We start from the raw sequence: 9379 nt of genomic DNA on the forward strand, positions 1-9379 counted from the left end.
AGTAGGTGCAAATTATAACGAATTTTGTACCCCTAATTTGAGAACAGACTTTCCTTAAAATTTTCCATTGGTAGGAAAATAATAAATGTTTATCTACATTCTACAATATGGAAACAGAACAATGCCTACATTCAAAATTTAATGATAATTTTCTAAATAATAACTTATAGATATTTACATACTGGCAAATTCAAATTATCTAATTTTAAATAATTGAAATGTATGTAATTAATTTACATATTGGCAAGTGTCATAATAATAGATGCATGCACAATGACCTCTTCTTCAATCATTGAACTGCTGCTACGTCATCGTCATCATTAGGTATACGTAAATCGCGTAATTCATCATCAACAAGTCTTGGTTCCACTTTTTCACTCGCGTGAAATACGGGACTATTCCCACCTCTCGTTCCCACCACTGCAACTCCTGTGTAGCTAGGATCTACAACTTGAGCGCCACAAAACCCAACCAATGAAGGTCAAGTTCATTCACGTGAAATCTGAAAATATGTCAGTTCAAATTTTCAAGTGCCTCTGAACTGTCAAACTGATGCAAAAAATGGTTCTATTTGATGTGACGGCGACGGCATCACGCATCTCTTTTTATCACACAGTGTTGCTGCTAGTGACATCTCGCTTGCTCGGTTCTTTGTTGCTCTATTCCATTTGGTATAATAACTTTATGATTCAGCCCTGACCCTAGAGGCAGACTTCTGAATTTCTTTCGTAATTTTCAAGATTTGAAAAAAAGTTGTTTATTGTCTCTGAAATAATTAAAATACACATTATAGGTAGGAATACGATGTTATGTTGAATATGATGTTGCGTAGGCACAGCACAATTTACTTTTATCCTCTCCATCAATATTACAATTGCAAAACAGACCGACAAACATTCATTAGTGACAATACAGATTACCATATCGCCGCTGCGGGCTGAGTTAGTAACATATTATACAGATATTACTAAACCTAGCTCCGTAATAAATTGATGTACGGTAACCGAATAGAACTTATTGCGATGCTGTGTACCAAGATTTCCAAACGAGTCTTCCAGTGACTTGGCCCACTTTTAGCTTAGTCCATGGGCCAAGTCGCTGGATTTAATTTTTAAATATTTTTTCTTCCAGCAACTGGGCCAACCCTTAGGGGTTAGGTTCTTAGAGAACTTAGGTTGGAACCTAATCCATAAGGGTTCTCTATTTGTTACATACTTATGTAACGCCCGTATTCACAAACGATGCTTGTTTAAGTGAAGCAGCAAATCAAACGCAGAGCGTTGAATAGAGCTCTGTGATTGGTTCGTATGATGTGCGTTCACGCGCACTGTGAGCTTACCTCATGCTTAGTAATGTTTGTGAATACGGGCGTGAATGTATTCTCGAATTTATTATAGCAAGGTACCGTTAGGATTTTAGCAGGTAGGTGAGTAGCTCTCATAGCTCACTAGCTACGCGACTGGTGAGTTAGAAAGTTTTTCAATTTCCCGTCGAGAAAAAGGTGTGTAAATAAAAATTATTTTTCCATTTATATCCTCTTTTCCAATTCAAATCTAGGGAACCTACTGGCTATTAAGGCGAAAATAGATCGAATCACTCTAAACCCCGTAATAACATCGAGGGTGGCATTGACAATTTTGCCTCATGAATTTTAAAAGCAGACATCTATGGTTCCCAAACTTTTGGATCCGGAGCCTGATTTCAGAAAATAACATCTTAGACTGGGTTGCACCATCTTATTTTAACTTTGACAAACGTCAAAAATCTGTCAAACTCCATACAAAAAGCACCGGTTATTGTCAATGGTACGTTTAAAATAAGGTGTTGCAACTCAGCCTTAGTTTTCAAATTATAGCCTGACCAGGAACATAAAAACCCTGGCATAGAGGCGCTTCAATTGCATTTGATAGTGCAACACTGAGTACAGTCGTACCTGTGTTAAATTAATAGGCTAACTTTATGTATCAGGATTCAGGATTACAGGCTAATTTGATATTTTCATAAATTAACGAAAACATATTATTATAGGTAACCTAGTTTAAATAAATTAAATGAAACCATCAATCGAGGTAGTAGGATTTATTTTATTATTCATCAATAATCAAATTCAGAACTTGAATATTCAACTGCAATGTCTGCTCATGAACGCTTCAAACTCGGTACTTCTTTCTCATATCCATAAAATTCAACACTTAGAAAGTGACAAAAAACTTTAAAATAGGTAGTTGAAACAGACTACAGCTAATTTTCATAGTGGACTGTACTATACGATAAACATGTCAGTCAATTTGACAACCTTTGTCGGAAACATTATTCAATGAAAATATTGTCCGAACCCTTAGTATTTCTCTTCGACAAATACTTTAACACATTGTGAACCACTTTTCTTTCACGACTATAAAAAGATTTTAGCAATTTAATTCACAAAATCAATTGCGCACATTTAAAATAAAGTTTGTTTACACTTTGACAACAATAGACTGACATGCAAGGTGACATGTCAATGAAGTTTTCAGTTACTGTTGCCATTAAAAGAAATTAGTACCATTAGTTTTCCGCAACATGGCGAGGGTTTTTATGTTCCTGGTCAGGCTATACATCTGAAAATGTTCTCTTTTTTAAATTTTGTAATAATGGAACAGAGTAAAAATTAGTTGAAAGGACTTCGAAGAATAATAAAAATGCACGATTTACATTACGGATATTTTTATTACGGCTTTTACACATTATGAAAGTAAATAGGCTTTCGTAGTCTAACTGACACGCTTGATCTTGAATAACTTAATCGAGCAATAAATTAAATATTACTAGGTCAGCGTAAGTTGTAGGATTAGTAAATTATGAAATATTGATTTAAAACTCCGTTTGGTGCAGTTAAGTGGTCGAACAGGCTGTTGTTTTAATCGGATTATAATTTTCAGCCTAAAACAGCAATGAGATAAGTTTCAATTTCTCATCAAAAATGGTTTCGCCGCAAAACTCCGCCTCTTAAAACTGCGTTTCTTGTGCTGCTTCTTCTGGCATACTGGCCCATTTATTGTGCTGAAGCAGTGGTAGGGTTAATACTGGGACATGTAAAAGTGCTTTTAAAAGCTTACTTGTATTATTAATAAATGAGTATCATGAGTGTTTTTAATATTTAAAGCATTTCCTTTGTTGAAAAACTTCATCACAAGACGTAGGTATACTTTGAGAACCAAAGACCAAGCCTACCGTCACCTGTTGGATACAGGTCAAGTGGGTGTTCCATCGAAATTGTGAATCTTATTTCGATCTACCATAAACGGAATATTCCCGGTAAATGTCAGGCACTGCATGTAAATTGAAATCGGAGATTTTCTGGATGCGGCCACGCCACGACGGTTCCCAAGGGAGGTGTGATGAGCCGGTTATTTCGGTGTCAATATTTTTGCTATTTATCCGATATTCATTTTAATAATAACGCAAAGGTGATCTTATGTATGTCGTATGACTTTAACTCGTTTTTACCATTGACATGAGTTACATAGATTTTTTGCGTCGGAAATTTTGAGGAAAATTGACATCTAAACATATTATTATTCTGAAGAATTCTCTAGCTAGATCCTGAGATATGTGTCAAATGGAAGATGTTTTCAAGCAGTAAAGTGCCCGATCTACCTAGTGCACTTGGGTATCTGACGTCATCATCATCATCATCATCATCTCAGCCATAGGACGTCCACTGCTGAACATAGGCCTCCCCTGCGATCTGACGTCATACTCACCGATAATTAAAATTCTAATTGTAAATCAATATACCTAACTTGTTACAATATTTTAGTTGCTTTGAAATTAGTTGACAAAATAGTGACGCAATTGGCTAAGCAGCCAATTTGGCAAAGTCAAAGTCAAAAAGTCAAAATTTCTTTATTTGTTTGGACTAATAAATAGTTCTTACAAATCGTCATTTTGCTCTTAAGGAGCCTCTACATGTCTCATAATCTTTTTACCCTACCAGCGCTTCGAGACCAACATTTGGCAAGTGCTGAGAAGAAGCGCCGCAACAAACTCAGTCACCACTGTCTGCCGGCTTACGTTGGCTTGGCTTGTATTGTCAAGCAAAATCTCATTTTGACAACACATAGGTACAAGTACGTCGAATGATTGGTGGTAAGTACACGGCGCAAGGCAGTTATTACCCATGTCTACATGACGTAGGTATAACGTTTGTAGTCTCATATCTGACGCCAGTCAGAGGATGATCGCTGTAGGGCTATCTTTCCAAACTGCATGTGACAGATGATTAGAACTTCAAGCTTCATGCAAGAAAGATCAAGCAAGGGCCCGGAGGCCCGAAGGTCGGACTAGTTGGCTCGGAGTCAAAATAAGTAGTTCCGTCGAGTCTTAGAAGAAGAAGCCCTTGACGTAGGTAACATTGCTAAGAATCGGCTAGATCCAATATCAATCATGTCAAACCAATTTGGTGGTGGTTACTCATGATAACAAAAGAGATCTATTACCGAATAAGTTTGCTGTCCATGCTAGATATCGGCGAGGAGTTGCCAGTAATGACACTCGAGAAGTATATTTTAAGAAAATTTTGAAATGGTTAAATTTTAACTTCATATTAATTTGCAACGAGTTCCTTAAATTTTAATCCGTAACATGTTTTCCTCAAAACTGCAACGTTTGAAGTTTGCGGTAAAGCACTTTTTGATGTAGGACGTACTACACTCGAACAACACTTAAATTCGTCTTAGGACTCGAGAAGATTCTGAATGGGCTTGTTAAACAAATTTTAATGTCGAAACTTCAAGTTTTTGAGGTTGCGCTAAAAGGTTTTAAAACATGTAGACAGCTAAAAAGACAGTTTTGTTTAGTTTCGCTATCTTGGTGACTTGTTAAGTAACTCAGGTGTTAATGTTAATCTGCGCTTTAGATCTATGATTATGGAAGAGCAAAAGCACTCACTGGTGAATATTAGAGTCTTCAAGATGCATTAGACTTTATAAGAAAAGGAGACCGAAAAGGCATTGAAATTTTAGCAGTTGTGTTAAAAGGTTCACAGCTACTTAGGGTCACTGTCACTGGCTCTTTTATTGGTCCAAAGCAGTGGTAGGGTTAAAGAATACAGGGACGTGTGAAGGCTGACTTATTAACTCGGAACGGTAGTATGGCCTTTCGCGAGCTGTCATCGCGTTTCGCGCGCTGTCAACCGGGAGGCGAGTTACCATGTTTCGGTGCGGATAAGCGAGAGTTGCAGTATGGAGTTTCATACAAAGAATACTGACCGCCTCGAGTTGATACGGTTACGACCCCTTTCCGGGTTGATAAATGTGCTGCGTCCAGTAAAGCGTTTTTAAAAGGCAATTTGCAAAAAGAAATGAGTTTTAATAGTTTCATTTTCACAGCAGCACGAAGAAAACCCAACAGAGAAGTATAATAAAGGGCTAAGAGCCAGGCAAAGCGGTGAGTTGCCTGAGGGCACTCGACTCGTCCTACTACGAGAGTCTTTAGAGAGAGGTCTAGAGATTTTGGAAGAAAGAATAGTGCTATTTCCCATATTTCCTGTAACTTGCTTTTACAAAATTAAATATGGTAATTCATATATTTCCAGTAACTTGCTTCTACGTCGCAATATTATACCTACCACTGCTTTGGGACAATATTGTGCGTAGGTAGGTGTTGCGGCCCTACTCGCGCCTCATCATTTTCCAATAGCAATATCTACTTCTAATGTAAATGTCACATAACTTTTGTCAGTCAATACTTTATATTGAGTTAAACTTTGTGTAAAATCACTTCTCTTTTGGATTCCGATCGAACAACATCAAAATTGTAACGTCTCAAGAATACAACGAAATAAGCAGTTTCCGAGTTTTATTTATAAAATTCCATCGCGTCTGCAAGGCGCGAACAGTAGGTAAGCTTTGTGATCTTGACTTTGAGATGATATGACTTTTGATTCTACATATTTTTGAGTATTAAAAAGTTTAAATTCACTTATTAATTCGTGAGTTAGGAGTCAAAAAGGCAAAAATAAGTCGCCTACTCAAAATTAAATGATCTTAAGACATTTGTAGCCCTTTTCTTATTAAGAATAAGAATAAGAATAAGAAATTTATTCATAATGTTCATTACATGTCAAATATTCAATATATTTTCTTATTAATAATAAACAATTGCAGTATTAATAAGAAAGAAATACACATCATGTCATACATATTATTGAGTAAATAAGAGAAACTAGACCAAATATTTCGTGTAAAGCATTTTTGATAGAATTTACGATTACGATTTGGCACGTTAGTATTTTAAAAGCAATAAGATTTATAATAATTGTATCAAAGCGCCTGATCCCAAAATGACGTGGTTAAATGTCTCTCTCGTCGTCGTTGCCGTGATGAATTGGCACTTGTTTTAGGTTTCCAAGAAGTTTGGTGATAATTCCTAGAAATTGATACCTAATATCATTAGACCCAGTAAACTGATAAGATGCTATCAGACGTAAGAAGTAAAAGGTGTCTAAAGATAGGTAGTTTTCCAAATGGTTTGTCCTACTATAATATTATAAATGCGAAAGTTTGGATGTCTGGATGTTTGTTACTCTTTTACGCAAAAACTACTGAACGGATTTTGATGAAACTATACAGTATTATTGTTTATAACCCCGAATAACATATTGGCTATAATTTATGATAATCTGTGACAAACTAAATTTTATGCGAGTGAAACCGCGGGCAAAAGCTAGTTGGATATAAAATTAACCTAATATAATAAAATATGTAGATAATAATGAGTTTATTCATGATATTAAACTTAACTTACGTTACGAAGAAGTAGACTATCAAAAATTTTAGAGCCCTGTTAAAAAAATAGCACCAATTTTCTCCAATACTTACACTGGATAACATAATATTAGTAGGTACTACTATTATTAGGACTATGAAAATTCAAACCAGTTCCTTTTTTATGTCAACCAAACCTCTCTGGGAGGATTATTTTCTGCTAATGTCAAGTGATAAATTAATGACGTTGTAGGACATAGGTGATTTAGTTCTATTGATTTTTCATGACCTATCAAGACACCACCGGGTCCAAAGCGAGTTTTTCAAAACTAGTTCTTTAGTAGGTGTACCCCAAATAGTGTAATTTTCAAAACAGCCCGCCGTTTTAAGAAAGGGCTAAGGGCCCAGTAAAGCTAGCATTCTCTCAGTAGACGCGAGGGCACTCAACGTGTCCTACCGGACGCGGGAACGGGAACGGGAACGCGACGAGTAGGGATTAGGGATCTAGGGACCTATTTATAGAGACTAATACCCGTTTTCACCATCAATCCCAAATTTTTGAGTGAACCCTATGTCCTGTTATGTCACCATAGGGGTCACTTAAAAATTAGGGATTGATGGTGAAAACGGGCTTATGATACCTAGCTATTAAAATTTTTGGTAGCATAAAGTCGCATCGACGAAATTTTAAATAACTGGAAATACGTCTAATTTTTGCCTAAGGTAGGAAAACTACCTTTTAAAGAATTAACTTCAAAAGACTATTTAATTCCACTCATAGATTGAAGCTCTGTTTGGTTGAATTTCAATATTTAGATCAATAGAATCTATAACTGAAAAATCAAGTAGAAAAGTAACTTATAACTATAACTAAATGTTAACTAAAACGTATCTTCCGTACATTTACATTTTTATTCATTTACTAGCGGCTGCCCGCGACTTCGTACGCGTGGAACCCGTTTTACCCCCTTCATCTATCTTACGCGGTTTAGATTTTTTCATACAAATCGTCCATTTGCGACGACACTGTGATATATCAAAAACAGTGGTTTTACAGAAATCGACTTTTAAACTTTTGAATGACCATAACTCTTAAAATAAGGTTAGGATTACCTAATTGTGTATGAAACGTTTAAAGATTAACTATTAATGAATTTAAATATTTATAGTAAGACATAACTTTGCGTCTAAATTGATGAAATTATAGCGATTGAAAAAAAAAGAGACAACTTATCACGTTATTCTAGTAAAAAATAATATTTTGAAGATGGCAAGTTCAGTTGTCACGTTGTAGATGATATAAAAAAATATATTTATATAAGTCATTATTTAGATAAAACGTTGATCTTGAAATTTTTTATTTTATTTTACTAACATTACAATCAGTAAAAATGAGGTAATTATTGGAACAGGCGAATATTTCGCTTTGCCATGTTAAATTTCACTTATAAAAATATTATCTAAGTAGACAGACAGTTGTATACATACAATATTTAAGTTCACATTAAGTTTTCTTATTCTAAAACCTAATACTTATCAAAATAAACGAAAAACTCTCAAAAGTAAAACGACATAGATGAAAGTGCTGCTCCTGTGTCGAACTCCATTGACACCTTTCTGTTCTCTATTGCCAATGTGATCATGTATTTATCTGGTATTTCTGATCGTAAGATGTTAATGTCGCCGACGCTTTCCTCACTATCAGATGAATTGATTACTTGATTTGTATCTCTCTTCTCTTTATTTTGAAGGCATACTCTTGCTAAGTGCCCCTTGCGTTTACATCGATGACACGTGCCATTAATACTTCCGCATTTGTCAGCTCTGTGGTCAGTTTTTCCACAGCGGTAGCATTTGCCTTTAAGTTCTGCAATTGTAGTTGGTGGGCGAAAGTATTTTTCATTTGTTTGGGCTGGATTTTGTTTATTTGATGTAGAAATTCTATGAATCGGGTCCGCAAATGAAGGTCTTTGTTTGGATAAATGAAGATTTTCTGATTTACTCATTTCCATTGTTGTTGCAATTTTCTGTAGTTCCGAAAATGTTGATGGTTTTTCTTGTAGAAGTTTTGTTCGTATGTCATCATCTCGTAATCCTCTTATAAACTGTAGGCATAAATAGTTGTCAGATATTGATTTTTCGCAATTGTTGCACTTGAAGTTACAAGAATTGGTCATTTTCTTTAATTCTGAAGCGTACATAGTGATAGTTTCGTTCTCATTCTGAAGTCTTGATATAAATTTGTGTTGTTGTACCCATATGCTTGGTCTTGGGTCAATATATTCATCTAGTAATTCAGTCAGCTCTTGAAATGTTTTGTGCGTCGGGTTTTCTGGTGAGCAAAGGTCATACAATTTCTCATGTAACTCAGGTGGTAAAGAAGATAATAAAATGTATACCTTAGTTTGTGGGTTATGTATGTTGTTCATTAATAGATGTAGCTCTAATCGCTTGATGAAATTTTTGAAGGATTCTTTCTCTAGTTGTAATGATATTAATTGCGTTTTCGGAATTGCAGGGGTTGTTCTGGGGTCTATTGTAGTTGTAGTTTGGTGGCTCATAGAGGGTGTTCGAAATCGTAGTAGTTTCGCTTTTAATGTAGTTGTAAGTTCCTCAAATTCAAACCTGTA

This window comes from Ostrinia furnacalis, unplaced genomic scaffold (genome assembly GCF_004193835.3).
Source record: "Ostrinia furnacalis isolate ACB-3 unplaced genomic scaffold, ASM419383v2 OfSCF3631, whole genome shotgun sequence".
NCBI classification, from domain to species: Eukaryota; Metazoa; Arthropoda; class Insecta; order Lepidoptera; family Crambidae; genus Ostrinia; species Ostrinia furnacalis.